A 17,208-nucleotide genomic window follows, 5' to 3' on the forward strand; every position below is an offset into this window, starting at 1 on the left:
AACATAATGTCCAAAATATTGAACAAATTTGATTATAAAAGAAAAATTTTATTGGGTAGAGTACAGGATGATAATAATGAATACATTGAGTAGGCTGAAAGGTTCATTTTGCAAACATTAATCACAGTAATACCAGTATAAGATTAAGGTGTCTACCCAAGTTTGAAATACTTTGGCTCTGTTACTGAAAATTGTGCATTTCATTAGACAGAGTTTAATTTCAAATAGATGCAAATAACAAGGGGACAAGCCATTTCCAATATGTAAAATAACATATGTAGTTGAGTGCAGAAGTTGTACAAGCATCTGTAATTGAATAAGCAAGACAACTAAAAATGTAATGGGGATACAACACTTTCAAGTGTTACAAGTGCGAGATGATCATCATTTTAATCTTCCTTGTCAAAAGATATAAGGCTAAACTTAAAAGAAAGGAGATAAATTACAGCCTTTCTATAACCAAGTAAAATGGATAGGAATATGCCAATATCTCTAATCATAGCTGTTGGTGATGTACTTAGAATTTTTATCCAGTTAATAAGATGAGTAGAAAAGATCATGATTTTCAGAGTAATGAATGGAAAGTCCAAGTTTACTCCACCAAAAGCTTTTCTCATCATTGAGATATCCTACACCCAGCAGATATTATTCAAGCTCTGTTTAAAGAAACATGCAGCATGCTGAGTAAACTTGATGAAGCAGACTTGTTCAACACTGAGCAGTTTCCACTGTATCCACTCCAAATGGGTTATTAAGACTTTTCTACAAAATTAGGGGTTCCATATTTATGTGACAGATTAGCCTGTTTGATGAATAGAGAGACAATCTTTTCTTGGTTTGTGAATAAGTGTGATTGATGCACATGTCAACCACCTTGTTGAACCACTATGAACACCAGCACTAGCCAAAAGGTCATTTTCCAAATTAACTCTGGAGTAAAATAATAAAATATTATAGGAAATTGGATATATTAAAAAATAGAAGACTTTAGGGATCCCCTGAAGAAGCACATTAGGGAAATCTTGCAATATAATATGCATGATCATACTCACTCATGACTCTAAATCCTTTGATGACTACACTAATTTCTCCAATAATTCCCCCATCCCACATCTTCTCCACCACCACACCTCACTCCTCTTATTACCATCAAACAAGATAAAAAACCTGATGAGTGTATCTCATATAGACCCACAGGTTTATTAAATATAGATTATAAAATATTTATGACAGTTCATGCAAATAGAATAAAACAAATATTGATGTTATTGATAGAGAACGATCAAACAGGATTAATTAAAAACAGAAATACATATGACAATATTAAGAAAATGTTGTCCCTTATTGATTTCATACACAAAACAAAGAATAAAATGAATGTCATTTGCTTAGATATTAACAGTGCATTTGATTTTGTGAATTGGAATTACCTTTGGCTTACATTGGTGGAATATGGATTTTTGAAAATTTTTACCTCACTAATAAGGTCTCTTTATGATAAATCTTCAATGCACATGTTTGATGGAGCCTATTACCATTACAAAAGGTATAAAACAGGGTTGTCTACTTTCTCCTTTATTTGTATTAGTAATAGAACCATTATCAAAGTTCATATGTGCTAACCCAAACATTCAAGGAATTCAACTAGAAACTGACCTTGAGTTAAAGATTCAACTATTTGCAGATGACATTTTATTGACTTTAAAAGAAGATAATTACACACTAAAAGAACTATGGAAAGCAACAAAACAGTTTAAGAAGATTTCCAGACTATAATTTATTGAAAATAAAACCAATATGTTACTAATAAACATGAACAAAGAAGTGCTAAATAAAAAATATAAATATCTATCTAGAAATGATACAATCAAATACTTAGGAGTTAAAATTACAAATGACATAGCTACAATGGTTTTATCAGTCTCGCAGTTGGAATTGAAAACAATCAAGGAAAGACCAAAACAACCTACTTCCTTAAGCAGTCCCTGGCAGAAAGTAAATCAAGTGCTGGAAACAGAAGACTGTAATAAATTATAATCTTATTCAAAGATAAATTCAAGAAAACAAACTTTTTCAAGTACAGACATCCTATGTAAATAGTTGGTTTTGCAATGTTTGCTTTTGGTCTCCACTTTAAGCTTTGACTATGTAAATATTTCTTTGATATACATACTGTATATATGTTTATGTTTCTGAAAATCAATAAAAATGTATTCACTAAAAAAAAAGCCAAATCAAATTTCTCTTCCTGAGCTCACATTAAATAGCCCTAATATTAAAACTATAGAGACTTTGTATGGTTGCCAGTAATGCCACAAAATCTAACAAAAAGAAAAGAAAATAAATCCAACATTTGAAATATAAAATTATAACTTAATTTCATTCTAGTTAATTATTCAGGAATAGAAAAGAGAATAAAATGGTATCACAACCACCAGGTATTCAGATTTGTTTATTAAGCAAAATAAAAGGAAACAGGTTTACATATAAGAGAGTTGGGTCAACGATTTGTTGATATGTCATAAGATCTAAGGTTATAGGGGAAAAGATGTGAAAATTGCAGGTTGTAGTTGAATTTCAAGGATGCAATCCCTCTTTTTACAAACTAGACACCACCCCTACACTGACTTCATCAAGGCTCCACAAGAAAAAAAAGAAGGAAGACTGGCTAAGCAATAAATCAGGCTAAATAATAAGGGATACATCAGTCGCCACAATGAAATGAGTTAAAAGAGGAATGTTAATATCTCAGTGAAATGAGAATTCTGAATAAAACCTCCTTTACATGTAACCAACAGTTTATCCAGATAAGCAAACTGGTGCACAATAAGCGCTACCACATGGGAGAAATTTTCTTTACAGTCAAGAAATTAGGGTTTCTGTCATTAAACTGTTCTGGGCATGCCTTATTCTGCAAATTTTCACATTTCCATAAAATTACCCCACTCTGAGCATCTAAAAATATGGCAAAACTATTTACTACATGCAGCTTTGTATTTTAATTTTTTTTTCTGATCAAGCACTAAATTAATCCTTCTTGAGGCACAAAATAAAAAAAAGTTAATGACACTGGATTATGAAGGGCCTGATGGAGATACTGGTTTGGGCATGGGTCGATGAAACAACACAACCTTTTGACTATCCAAGTAGAAGCCTGGGTCTGACAGAGCTATCTAGGAATTTTATGTGTGAATGCTTTAATAGATTGCCCCTCTTCTTTTTCATGTAAACTGAATGCAATGACATTATTCCTTTCTGAATGTCCTTCTAGGTCTTCAGTTTTATCTTAAAGTTTTTTCAACTTTGATTTGAAATCTGTTGTGCTGTTATCCAGATTTGAGAATGTGCTTATCAAATATATCATCTATGGAAACTGCTTTGTAAATCCATAATAAATCTGTTGTGTTGTTATTCAGATTTGAAAATGTGCTTGCTTGTCAATGCACATATTTGGTTTATGGAGACTTTTTTTTAATCCATTTTGACATGTGCCATATTAAAAACCAAAGAACATAAATGTGATAATAATTCCTTAATTCTAGCAAGACGCTATCTTCAGAAATTGGAATAAATGCACTGGATATTTCATTTTTGTTTTAATTGCCCCTGTATATATCTATATATACCTCTCTCTCTCTTTTATATATATATATATATATATATATGCATATCTATCCCTTTCTATATATATATATATATATATATATATATATATATATATATATATATACAAACACACACACACACACACACACACACACACACACACACACACACACACACACATACACATACATATGGGGTTCGTGGGAAATCACTGAAGGACAAACTAATCAAAAAACTAATAGGAAAATTAATTTGAAGTGTTTTTCACTGACGGCATCCCTCATTCCACCACTACCTTAAATATATCAACTTTGAGACTGCACAATATCGGAGGAAAGGAAAAATTCTTCCTTTCTCCAGTGCACAATTCCCTCTTAGCAATACCCCTATTTAGTTCATTCTTTTCATAATGTATTTCCTCTGATAACTGTAATTTGAAAAAAAAATGGATTCCAAAATCATGTCTTTATTCTTAGCACACCATCCCTATGAAATTTACTAGGAAGGATTTGTTGTGTAAATTACTATGTACTGTTTATTGAACTATGGTTGGTGTATTTCTTAATGTCTCCATTCAGGATGAGTGTGGTATCAAAATGGAACCGGTTTTCTTCTGTATTGCAGGGCCTTTCTATACATCCCCAGAAGCTGATTCTTTACTCTTATGATTGTCCCATCCTCACACCTTGTGGACAGTTTGAAGGCCACAAAAATGGTTAAAATTAGATTTAAACTTAATATTCACCTTCCTCAAGCACCACAATATCCAGTAAATCAGCCAGACAAAGTCAGAATTATACATTAAAGCAAGGCATTATAGTTGCAAATTAGAGTGTTTGTAACAACTCGATCCTCCCTGTGAAAGGGGGGGGGGTATTTATCTGTTTGTCTTCGATCTGCAAGTAGTAAATGGTGATAGGATTTTCATGTTTTCTGTTGTCCTGAGTCAGGCAGTAATTTAAGTTCACTTCATATTGCTGACACATTTCTGTAACAGATATTTCTTCTGCATTTATTTTCTATCTCTGCTTACTTAGAAAGCTAGTATTGTTTTGCCTTTAGTTATCAAGGGGGAAGGATGTACAAGGACCCAAATACCACAAGGGTATGCAGAGTCACACACACTCTTTTCAAATGAAATTAAATGACAGCTGAAGATACCTGATTGCCAAATTGCTCATCTGTTCTTCAATATATAGACAATCTTCCATGTCGCTTGACTGTTAAGTTATATTATTTTTTATTACTGAGGATAGCTGAAAAAGGATTTAAAGTCAATAGGAAAAAAGCTTCAGTTATAACTACATAAAATGCATAATTATGATTTCTCAAAAAGCTAGGTATATACTTATTGAAAAAACACAGCCCCAAAGACTACTTAACTTAAATCAGCTAAAGTCATTTGGGAGATTAGAAGGATTCTGTTAGCAATGGGGCACTAATTATGGCTACCGAAAAAAAGGAACATCCAAGCCTCTATTCAGAGAGCAGAATACAAAAATGCAGTTATTAGCCCACCTATATTAGTTATTCCAGTCCACACAAACACTAGAAATAGAAAGAGGCAGGGATAGATAGATAGATAGATAGATAGATAGATAGATAGATAGATAGATAGATAGATAGATAGATAGATAGATAGATATGTGTGTGCCAACAGGTATGTTCATCCACTGTAGTAGAGGTAACTGCTGGGAAGCTTTGATATCAGTTAATGTTAGGGTGTGTGTGTGTGTGTGTGTGTGTGTGTGTGTGTGTGTGTGTGTGTGTGTGAGTGTTTGTGCGTGTGTGAGTGTGCACATGTGTGTGTGTGTGTGTGTGTGTGTGTGTGTGTGTGTGTGTGTGTGTGTGTGTGTGTGTGTGTGTGTGTGTGTGTGTGTGTGTGTTGGAGTGCCTGCCATACTCCAAACACTCCTACATTGATGAGTAAAGCATATAACACTGGGTCAGTGGTACCATTAGCCCCCATTGAAAACACTGCAGATATGGGTTGAAGGGGTCAAAGGGACCCCTAGCCATCAGGAAGAATGTTTTACTGGCATGCATTAATGGCACATATGCAAAATGTGGGTGTGGAAGACACTGGACACTAGGAAGAACTCTTATATCTTGTGCCTTAACAGCACATACACAAAATGCAGATGTGGGAACCACTGGACACCAGGAAGAACTCTTATAACTTGTGCCTTAGCAGCACATACACAAATTGCAGATGTGGGAACCACTGGACACCAGGAAGAAGTCTTTCATCTCATGCTTTAACAGCACTTAAAACTAATAGGGATCATAGAATGAGCAACTAGACACCAGGAAGAACTCTGAAGACATGGGTTCATAGGACCACTAGAAACAAGGGATACTCTATATAGCATACCATAATGGCATTTACTGAAAAGAAAAAGATGGGGAGCAGGGATCCACCAAACATCAGGGATACTATATATACCATGCCTTAATGACACCAATTAAGATTTCAACACTGTACCCTCCCCCAAGTATAGTAGTCAGTAGTCCTCTGTGACATCACTAGACCCCAGGATTGTAATGTCAAAAATGCATAACTACAAGCACAGCACTCCATACACAAAATGATCAGTGAAGATTCCTCTTTCCATGCTGGGACACTAGCCTTATCATTTACCATGTAACAATGAACCAAGTCACGACAGCAAGTATAAAAATCCAAACCAAAAGAGGGTGAAACAACACCAGAAGCTACAGTGTAAAACTTTTAATAACTCCAGGACCATAAAATACAAGGATTAAACACTTTTGCCAGTACCTTCCAAACTTTTTCAGAATCACTGGTGTATCCTAAATACATGCTTTAAATACCCTTCCAAAAGAAATCACGTGATTCTGTCATCCAATAAAACTGAATTGTCTCTTACACATCCAAACTTAAATAAAGTAAAAGAAATATGTAAAACAAAGGGGGGCATATAAATGTCCACAATCAAAAAATATTAAGTGTAACACAAAAACTATCAATAAGACCAAAGTAGTCAGCCACAATTTTATAAAGTATAAGATTTAAACTTTAAAACACTTCCAATAGAAATATGTTCATTCAAACCAGCTGCCTGCTGCGGCATTCAGTCTAAGTTGCCAGTTCAGCTCACGTTTTTCTATCAAGTCTTCTCACGGCCTAGCCCTTGGATCATGCACAATGTAATCAAGACCAAAAAACAGAAAGTAATGACCCACGCACTCCATAAAATGCTTCTTTTTACCATTTTCCTTCTAATATTGAAGTCATGTTCATAGATCCTTTCTTTTAACTTTCTCTGGATTTTACCCACATAGAACCTGTCACATGTTTGGCACAATGCGAAATAAATAACACCTTTAGTGTTACAATTATAAAAAAAAAAAAAAATTACCTTTGATTGTTTTGTTCGTGGCAGCAAAAGTACCTACCAAAATATTTTTACATTGACTACAACAACCACGTTTGGCTGTGACTCAGAAATTTGTCAAAGGATATCTCAGATTCTAACAGGTTCTTAATAGATTTACCCTTACGGTCAACAATCTTCAGTCTTTCCGCCAGTTTGTTGGTCAAATTATCAAAAATGGAGAGAATAAACCAGTTTTTGTGTAAAACCTCACTGATGAGCTTATAATCAGCTGAATAATCAGCAATGAAAGATGAAACATGGTTGTTCTTCCTCTTAGACCCCACAAAAAGTTCCTTTACATTATTACAGGAGGATTTTAACCAGGGTAGAATTGAGCCATCCTTTTTCTTCTGGACTACACTAGCCTGAAAGTTAGAAACTAATGAAATTGGATAACCACAGGCAATAAACATATCAACAATAATGTCACTATCTGTGAAAAATATGTCATCCTCTGAAACTATTCTGGCTAAGCGAATGTCCCTCTCCTTTAGTGTTCTGGATGGTTGCTCGTGTAGTGCAAGTGACTGTTAGAGTAGATGGGTTTCCTATACACAGTGCTAATAATTCTCTTGTTACTGATGTCTTTTACGATGCTCACGTGTGAGAAGAACAATAAATCTTAGGAAGGATGTCATGTCATTTAAGTAATCCATAAACAGATTAAATTCATGGCTAGCTCTATCCCAGGCAATAAACATGTCATCCAAGTATCGGCACATACAACTTCCAAGAGACCGGTTTAAACTTGCTAACAAGCCTTCCCTTCAACACCCATTTGATGGACTTACCAGCACTCTTCATACAGCTATGGGAATAGGAGAAGCACCCAGTGAAGGCAAACACAGTAGTGATATGAACTGTGATTCCACAATCTAAGTAACGTCATAATACATGTAACAAAGGAATGGTGGGTAGCATCAGTGAAAAAGAACTGGAGAATTAATGCTTGATGAAATATACATTGACCACCTGTGGATAAACTAAAATAAATCTATCAGTGTTTCACACCTACAGTGTTTTATGCTTATAGTATAATAATGCCAGCATAACAATATACTTTTTAATTAATTATATGTTTCTCACATATTTGCCCCAATAATGGAAATATTTGGCATTGAGTTGCATTACCATTCGGTTTCACATGTGGTAAGCCATCGTTACTGTTTGTTTGCCCAAACGAATATGATACAGGGAAATGCTTTTGATTTGTTGCCGCCTCATTTTCAATTACTATTACCTCTGAATAATGTAAGAGCTGATAAATCCTCACATTTTGTATCCTCTTGGAGAAGTTGTGGCTATACTTAAAATGATAAAGAATTCTTTTGTGAATTGCTTGAAATCTGACACATGCAGGTCATGAGCTGCAAACCATTAGATGATGTCATCTGCCAGGAAAAGGGTCTCCAGTGTTTCTTTGTGTTCAGATCAATGCATTATGATATTTACTTCTAAAATACTGGGATTAATCCACCCATCTGTCAGCTTATTATTTATTTATTCACACACATACAGAACTCACTTAGTTATAGCACTATATACCGGGATCTGCATATATGAAAGCTGGCACAGCATTAAGTCATAAAACTTCCTTTGTCCGAAACCTAAGCATTCTTCCTGTGTGGTTAATATTTAACTTGTTTTTCATCTGCATTCTAAGTGTCTGATGTGAATCTATTTTCCTACAATACCCTCTTTACCATTTTTTTTCAAAATGCACTTGCTCCGTATTCTGCTACTGTAACTTATACATATGGCAAGCATTTTTTTTTCAAAAAATGATTGCTAGAAAGGATTGCAGAATTATTTTGAATATAGAATATAAACTGGTTATGCATACTGTTATAATTAGAGCCCTAGATGCATATACCATCCCATTGTTTCATGCATAGCTTTATCATTTCTTCATATGCAAATATGTGTGTGTGTGTGTGTGTGTGTGTGTGTGTGTGTGTGTGTGTGTGTGTGTGTGTGTGTGTGTGTGTGTGCGTGGGAGGGTATATCTATATCTGCATGGGGTGCGTGTGTGTGTGTGTGTGTGTGTGTGTGTGTGTGTGTGTGTGTGTGTGTGTGTGTATCTATGCATGCATGTGCTGTGTGCGTGTGCGTGAGTGCGCGCGCGCGTGTGTGTGTGTGTTTGTGTGTCTGTGTCTGTATGTCTAATTGTTTCTTTTTTTAATTTAATATTGCTTAATAAAGTAATATCTATAGGAGAAAAAAAATGCCTGTTTCTGGGCTAACTACATAACCTAATTTTGATAACATAAGACTGCAGACTGCAACATTTTTGCATGCACTTCTACAACTATAAAAGTTTGCTGCCTGACAAAATAACTATGGCAGTATTTTGTGCAAGACTGCAGACCATGAAGACGCCGATACTTTCATTAGTGATGCTGTGGTTGCTGTTTTTGCACTGTATGAGTTTTTTACTTCATATTGTACAGTCTGCATTCCTCTTAGTCACCCGTTCCCTAATACTGTCTACATCTCACTGAAACTACATTTACTAGAACAGAGGAAGTGAAAGCAAAACAAAATATTTTGAAGGAAATTAATTATACACCAGACCTACAAGTAAAATGCCAACTACTTCCTAAACTTGACAGTCACAGCTATTCATTTATAGTCATGATGTAGTATTAAAAATATTCTGTCATTATAATATCTGTATGTTTCAACATATGAGTCTTATTGTGTTGCAAAATACAATAGTTAAGCTAAAAAGTGAAGGTACTTCTTGCCTTCAGTTTTTGCCAAGCATTTTCTGGAGATCTCAAAGACTATTTCTGTATGTAAGTAGTGCCAGACGCTCTGCTCAGGTCTCTACACCACGATGCTGGCATATCATGACTAATGAAGTACAAAATAATAATAATCACTTAGACTGTAATTCATTCATCTCATAAAAGTATTATGAGTCATCAGATGCAAGTCATGCTGAGCACATTTGCAACAGATGGTGCATGTAATGGCCTTTATACAATCCAAACCTTATGCTCTGTTTCAGTCCCAAATGACTTTGCCTGTATTGTATGTCAGCAAGGATCTAGTCAATCAATACAAAACTATCTTATGGGAGGTGATACTATAATCTTAACTTGCTCATTATGACACGTCTCCTTTGTAGCTGATGCACTATTATGTTGCTAGCTTTCAGACTGAGCAGTATGACATTTTGCTGTGTTTATGAAGTGGCTTGCATTCTACTGCTCACCAGGGATGAAGATAAAATAATAAAACAATTACATTCTAAGGGTTTTACTTTTTAATTATGTTATACTTTACAGAAGCTCTGTGATTTCTCTAATGATAGCCTTCTAATGTGTAAATCTGCAAGCCGAAAGTTAGATAAAAGATGTTTTATTCCACTATCAAGACTGTTGTTATCTTATACAGATGTAGAATACTGTCAACAAAGAATTATATTCCCTGACTTCACACCCCACCCACATTTGACTTCTTGTGTGTGCCATACATCCCAATCAGTTGTTTAATTGCAAAGCATAACCTGTCATTATTCACTAATACAACAGTTTATTATTAGTATATTGATGCTTTTCACCTCTAGATAGTTTTTATGTATTTTTTTAATTTACTTTTGTAATTTACATTGTCCTGCTTTATAGCTTTTATAATACTTGTAATCTCAGTGGGTTTTGATATAACAGTGCAATAGTCCCTTTTTGTTATGGGAATGCAATTATTTATTATCCTATGTATGCTTCTGTTCTGCATCTGGAAATGTTTCTGTCTCCAGGACTCCACAATAAATGGGACCTCTCAAATGAACAGTTCCATTTAACAAGTGTAAATACATAAATAAAAATCTTTAGTCATCTATCTGTAAAACAGATGATGCATATAATGTTTCCATGGATTCTGTTTTCTTCTAGAAAGCAAGCCTTATTTATTTATTTATTTATTTATTTGTATTTTTATTTATCACTTGTTTACAAGGTACGTGGGCTGGTCCATTTACCTTTTTCATCAATGAATTTGGTTAAAGGGTAAGGGTAAATAATATACATATAAGATGGATGATATGAGTGCAGTCAATTAATCAGTATGTTTTAGAACTTGACAGGAAAACAGAATACCTAGAAAAGACACACGCCGAAGTAAAGAAAACAAGCAAACTCCACACAGACAGTGATTTCAGGACAGGATTGAACCTCTAACTTGGGGGCTGTAAGTTAAAGATCTTGCCATTAAGCCATACTGTTGCCAAACTATTTTGTATCATTCTTTCAGTAACATAAATAAATTTACTGCCTGCAAAATCTCCCATGTTCCTACAATATCAGATTTATGGACAGACAGTCTCATTACCTTAATGGGTTAGCACACTTGCTTTTGATATAAAAAGGCTGTGGGTTCTATTACCACACCTGATACTTAAACTAATTTCAGGGCTGGTACAACATGTAGGATTTGATGCTGACCTCTGGTCACTGTCTGGGTATTGGCTAGGCTTGCAATGATCTGCAAACTGATTGCCTAGTATTTATCTATGAACCAGTGTCAGGTTTAAATAGGCTTACATTTTATGAATAGGTTACATAGTGCTGTGTTAGTGAATGAGTTATATAAAATCTTCAAGGTTCTGAGTCCTTCACAAGCAAATAAATAATAGGCGTTGGAGGATGGAGTTGACATAATAGTTAAGGTATTTACCTCACAGAGGAAAAGTACAGGGTTGGGTTCTTACCTTTCATGGAAATTTGGTTAGGCTTAAAATGTCCCAGAAAGGCAACTAACCTAGTACCTATCTATAAGAACATGCATTTGCTACTGTTGCCAACTTTGTGACGGTCATTGAATTCAGATTTAATACATATTGCAAAACATCAGTGTGTAAAAAAGAGAAAGAATAAAACTGAAAATGTGTACTTATTTAAAAAATATCATAAATTAATTTTATGAAATGTCAAAGTAACTGTTACAGAGTGATTCAGTAATTCATCCATTTCTAGTCTGCAAACATTAACCTGGAACATACAATACTCTAAGGTTTCCATATAAAGTAAAGGCATCCTTGGTGCTTGCAGATTATTGCGCATAAAGAGTTCAGTAGAAGTTAAGATGATGTTAAATGCAGTTAAACTGCAATATAAGTAATACGAATGGCATAACAAAACTGAACTAAACTATCAGATGGATCAGATGACCCTGAGATCCCTAGGTCTTACAGAAATCTGTGGCATCAATCAGCACAGTATTACTAGAGCCATTTTAGAGCAGTAACTTATTTATTTCCATGTGGTAATTTGACAGCTTCACTGATCCTATGTCAAACCTGTAACAGACCACAGAATGTGGCATATGCATGAGGAACAGGGTAAAACACAGGACATACTATGGTCAGGACATTATGTTCATCCAATGTACTACCTTTTCTCTCTAACAGACTAAGACCTTTGTTTGTAGTCAACGTGCTTATAGTTAATGTGCATTATCTCTGCTTCACATATGCTTTTTACACTTTCTTTGTAAGCAAATTTTCAATGTATTACCATTGTTTCATTTGTATTTTATTGTCTCTTGTATGTAATATTGTGGTGCTTTGTAATATTGTGGAGCTTTTTCTCCCCGGGCCTTCAGTGAAAATGGGCTCTTCATAGGCCCAGTGGACTTTCCCAGTCAACAAATACAATAAATAAATAAAATAAATACTATCAGAGTTACTCTTCCAGACACTCATACATCTTGTAAAAATTTTTCAAATGAGTTATTTAATTACTACACCCTTAAAACCGCCACACACTGAGCACATGTTTATCTCACAAAAAAGAATTGCCATAAATAATGTGCACAATAAAAATATAATAGTTTTGAATCTTGTAACTATGTTACTTTTGTTTTATTTTTTGGCCCCTGTGAAACAGATCATTAGCTATCACTGGTGACTCCCTTGAGTGTGGACACCTGGAATCACACCTGATGTCTTCAGACTTAATTGAAAGCCGTCCCACTACCAGCAATGGAGAGTGAGGCATCCCAGTGCAGTATCATACTCATGGCCACAGGCATTTTTATTTATGTCCCTTACTCTATTCCCCACCAAAAGCCTAATGAGCAATGATGAAAGACACTTACTATAGATGAGAACATCTGTCAGTGGGGGGTCTCTACTATTTTGTAAGCATGAGATCAGGGCTTTCACTCCTGTTTACGACCCCCTTGACCTGGGATAAACAAGATGATAAAATACCACTGCCTTTTCTATCCCTCCCAATCAGCGGGTTCCTATTAGAACAACGAAAATGCATTTTGTTGAATGTGTTTTCGTCAACACATGTAGGGCGAACAGGCAAAACAGCGAAGCGGCTGTTCAGCAAATTCTTTCCCTGGGAAAGAAGTTGCTTGACCGCTTTGTTGCTTTGCCATGTTCTGAACTGTAGTGTGGTCCCTTGTCTGGTATAGCCACCAAGCGTGAATGTGCAACAGTTACTGACCTTAGGGTTAGGGTGTGGGTTAAGGTAAGTGCATATGTATAAAAGTGTTTACTGTTTTTTATTTTGCATTAGATGTATGGTTGAGTTATGTGTGTATGTGTTTGAAGCTGTTTACTTTTGTTTTGGGTGGATGGAATTAGGGTTAAGGTAAGTGTGTATGTGTTTGGAACTGTTTATGTAAATGTGCGAGAGTTACTGACCTTAGGGTTAGGGTGCATGTTAAGGTAAGTGCATGTTTTTTTTTTTCATTAGATGTATGGTTGGGTTACATGCATATGTGTATTTAGTTGTTTTCTGTTTTATTTGGGGAGGTATAATTAGGGTTAGGGTATGTGTGTATGTGTTTGGAAGTGTTTAATGTTTTTTTTTTTTTTTTTTGGGGTTGGAACTGCGATTTCTTTCCCTAGGAAAGAAATCCCTATTCTGTGGTTTCGGCATTTTCAGCTTTCGCTGAAAATGTGTCGATGAAACATTGTTCGCTGTTTTCAGCATTTGGTGTTTCAATATAGACCCCAATCAGCTCCTTAAGCATCAGGCTCACTAGTCAGATCCTTGTCACTCGAGTCACAGTCAAGAATTTATTTTATAAGAATGTACTAGAGAGCACTTCTTTGAAACTCTCTGATAATCATAGCACCACAGCAAACAGATTCATGAGTCTATAGTACAAAGCACTGTCATACCTTATTTTCCCAGCTTGAGATCACAAAACAGAATTTATTGGAAGTGATTACTTGATACATAACATACACTTATTACAGGTATGAAATAATAAACTCTAAGATTTCCTAAAAAAGAGGTACACATTTTATCTTCTGTGTAACTAGGCAACAGGAAAGAGGGATTACATAAAATTTAGGAAAATCTTATAAGCAAAATATTTGTTGATTTGGTTCTTTCAGAAGACAAAGAAACTACATCCTAGAAGAATCTGTGAGACAGCGACTGCAAATGACAATCTGAGATGATTACATTGAAGGATCCATAAAAGTATGTCAGGTAAGTAACCCAGGGATATAAATGTGCATAACTGTGAAACAGTCAAATGTAATGGAGTGAGAGCCGAAGAGTCTGTTGAAGATAAGGTACATAAACTTCCAATGTTTTAAGGGTAGTTTGGCTATGCAGACACCTGATATGACAATATCTTTGAAAATAATACTTAGTAATATTCACTGTTTATTAGGCAAAAATATAAAACAGTATAGAGGAAAATAGCTGCTGGTATGCCACGGAAAACGTATGCCAGAAAAGCTTATTGAAATGTTTCATTGTTTTGCAAGGATGGCTATAAAAACCCAAAACATGGGAATACATGTATAATAAAGTTACCAGATAGTTTAAAATATAATTTAAGAATTATGTTTGACTGCTCTAAAAAAAAGAAAAGTATATAAGTCACTAGATGGTCAGAAATTAAAATATACCAATAATAGACTGTTACATAGTTCAGCAGTACCATTGCTATTTATAATAATATTTACTGAAAATATCTAAGGGGCATGGATAAAAACTGTGGCATGTGTCACTTGCACTGATGTATGATGCTCAGAAGGCTATTAAATTAAGCAGGAGTGTGCTGGGGTAAATGTTTTTATATGTGCACCCTAAGAACAAAGTCCTGTCAGAAATTTGGACAAAAAAGGTTCAGGTGTTTAATTATTTACATATTTACTTTTAATAAGGTGTGTGGTAAAAGATTATCAACAAGCACAAATATATCTATTTAATAGTAGACTATGGAACTGACAAATCATTTAACAAAATACAACAGGGCTAGAGGTTGGGTTTTATATACAACAGTGATATTTTAATTATGTGTCCTTTATTTATGCATTATAGCAAAGCTGTTTATCATGAGGTTCATAATTTTTTTGCATGTCTGCTGTTGAATGCAAAAGGTGTGATTATAGTGTAAACACATTACTTTTTTCCTGCTTCTTCTTTGCCTGCAGCAAATTATACCAGTCTAGATTATTCATACTTTGAAATTGTTGCAACATTCATTTTCAGAAAAGCTAAGCAGTTTAAATGGAATGCCCATACTTCCAAAACTTTATTCTAATCTTAAGTAAAAACTATCACAGCACAATACCATGTCCAGAAGAAAATTTCCTCATGGCTGAAATACAAATGCTACTTTATTCCCACAATGCACTGGAGTACTTTACTGTCATTTTATTGCCTTATTTATGAAACTTGTGCAGTCTTGTTTGGATTTTATTTGACCTGTTTTACATACAGATGACCTGCATATGCTAAAAGGGATGCAGTCTTATGAGAAATAGAAAGCTATGATTAGAACTCCTCACATATAGCAAAAGCCCATCTTAGAAATTTAAGCAGTAAGTAGCAAAAAAAAAGGCTGAATACAGAACACGTTCAATGAAAACATACGTTTTTCTCCTATCTTATTTGATTGTGTTTACAGAAGTATCTATGCCACATTGTTTTCACATTAGAGTTTAAATATTTCATGAAATGAAGGACTACAATTATTTAAGTAACTTGTAAAACAAATGTTTATTATCTGAAAGAAAGTAGAGTTATCTTAGCACTGTAGCAGGCAAAACATATTTTCACATAGTTTATGAACAAAAAATAAACAAAAGTGTGCTCATCAGTTTAGTAGCTCAACAAAGAGACACATGAAATAACAATGAAATGCTTAATCTGAGAGCACTGGCAGAACTCATTAAATACAACAGCTACGATGTAAAAATAAAATTAATACAAATTATTTTTTTTCTGTCTACACCATGCTACATTCAGCTTTCAGAACTACTGCAGTCACACAAAAATCAAAAGGAAAAATAGAAATATTTCCCTTTTACTTATTTTGATATAAACAGTACGTTTAAAAATGACCAACTTTGCATGCAGCAACAACATTTTTAATACACATTTTAACTATCTTTCTGCATATATAGATATAATTTTATATATATATATATATATATATATATATATATATATATACATACACACACACACACACACACACACACACACACACACACATATACACACACACACACGCATAAGTACGTACTTATACATGTATATATATATATATATATATATATATATATGTACGTATAAATATATATATATAGACACACTTGAGAGAGATGATATATATATATATATATATATAGAGAGAGAGAGAGAGAGAGAGAGATTTTCTTATATTTGCTATAAACATATGTTTAGCTTGTTTTAAACAGTTTGCAGTGAAAGTGTTAGCAGGAAGACAGAAACAGAGAGAGAGAAAGAGAGAAGTAAAGACACAGACAAACACGGGGTATGGACAAATGTACTTACTTGGAGCTCTGTCATATAAGACCCAGAGTTGTTAGCGAGAATTAGCTGAAGGGCAGGAGCTATTCCTTCTACTGCTCATTTTCTCAGCTCTGTTGTTTTATCTGTGGAAAAGCCCCTGGTTGCCATGGTAATGCTTTATTTCAGACCTTTCCCTTCCATAATTGGCTGTAAAGCTTGGTTACTTGAAACTCATTCATGAGCTAAGGTTTTGAACCTTAGTGTTAAATATCTGTGTCCTGATTCTGATTGTTATATATTTATATAAGGACTTAGATCAAAATGTGAAAGAAATATAATTTAATCCATGCAGGAAAAGCTTACAGAAACGTTGAACACATCTAAATAAATATAATCACATTAATAAAATGTAGAAAATGATTAAGCATATTGGTGTGATATAATTTTACGTAGATCTT

At 34.4% G+C, this 17,208-nt stretch overlaps 1 protein-coding gene across 1 annotated transcript in view; it reads right to left on the reverse strand.

The window, feature by feature from the left end:
* Positions 1-16,889, reverse strand: part of PPP1R17 (protein phosphatase 1 regulatory subunit 17) — a 211,984-nt gene extending 195,095 nt beyond the window's left edge. Inside the window, exon 1 of the mRNA XM_044064850.1 lies at positions 16,793-16,889. The gene's annotated coding sequence lies outside the window, so the exon portion shown is untranslated. The remainder of the gene's footprint in view (positions 1-16,792) is intronic.
* Positions 16,890-17,208: the final 319 nt, after the last annotated feature.

Source organism: Protopterus annectens, chromosome 3.part0, assembly GCF_019279795.1.
Source record: "Protopterus annectens isolate FY-2018-M chromosome 3.part0, PAN1.0, whole genome shotgun sequence".
Classification (NCBI taxonomy): domain Eukaryota; kingdom Metazoa; phylum Chordata; order Ceratodontiformes; family Protopteridae; genus Protopterus; species Protopterus annectens.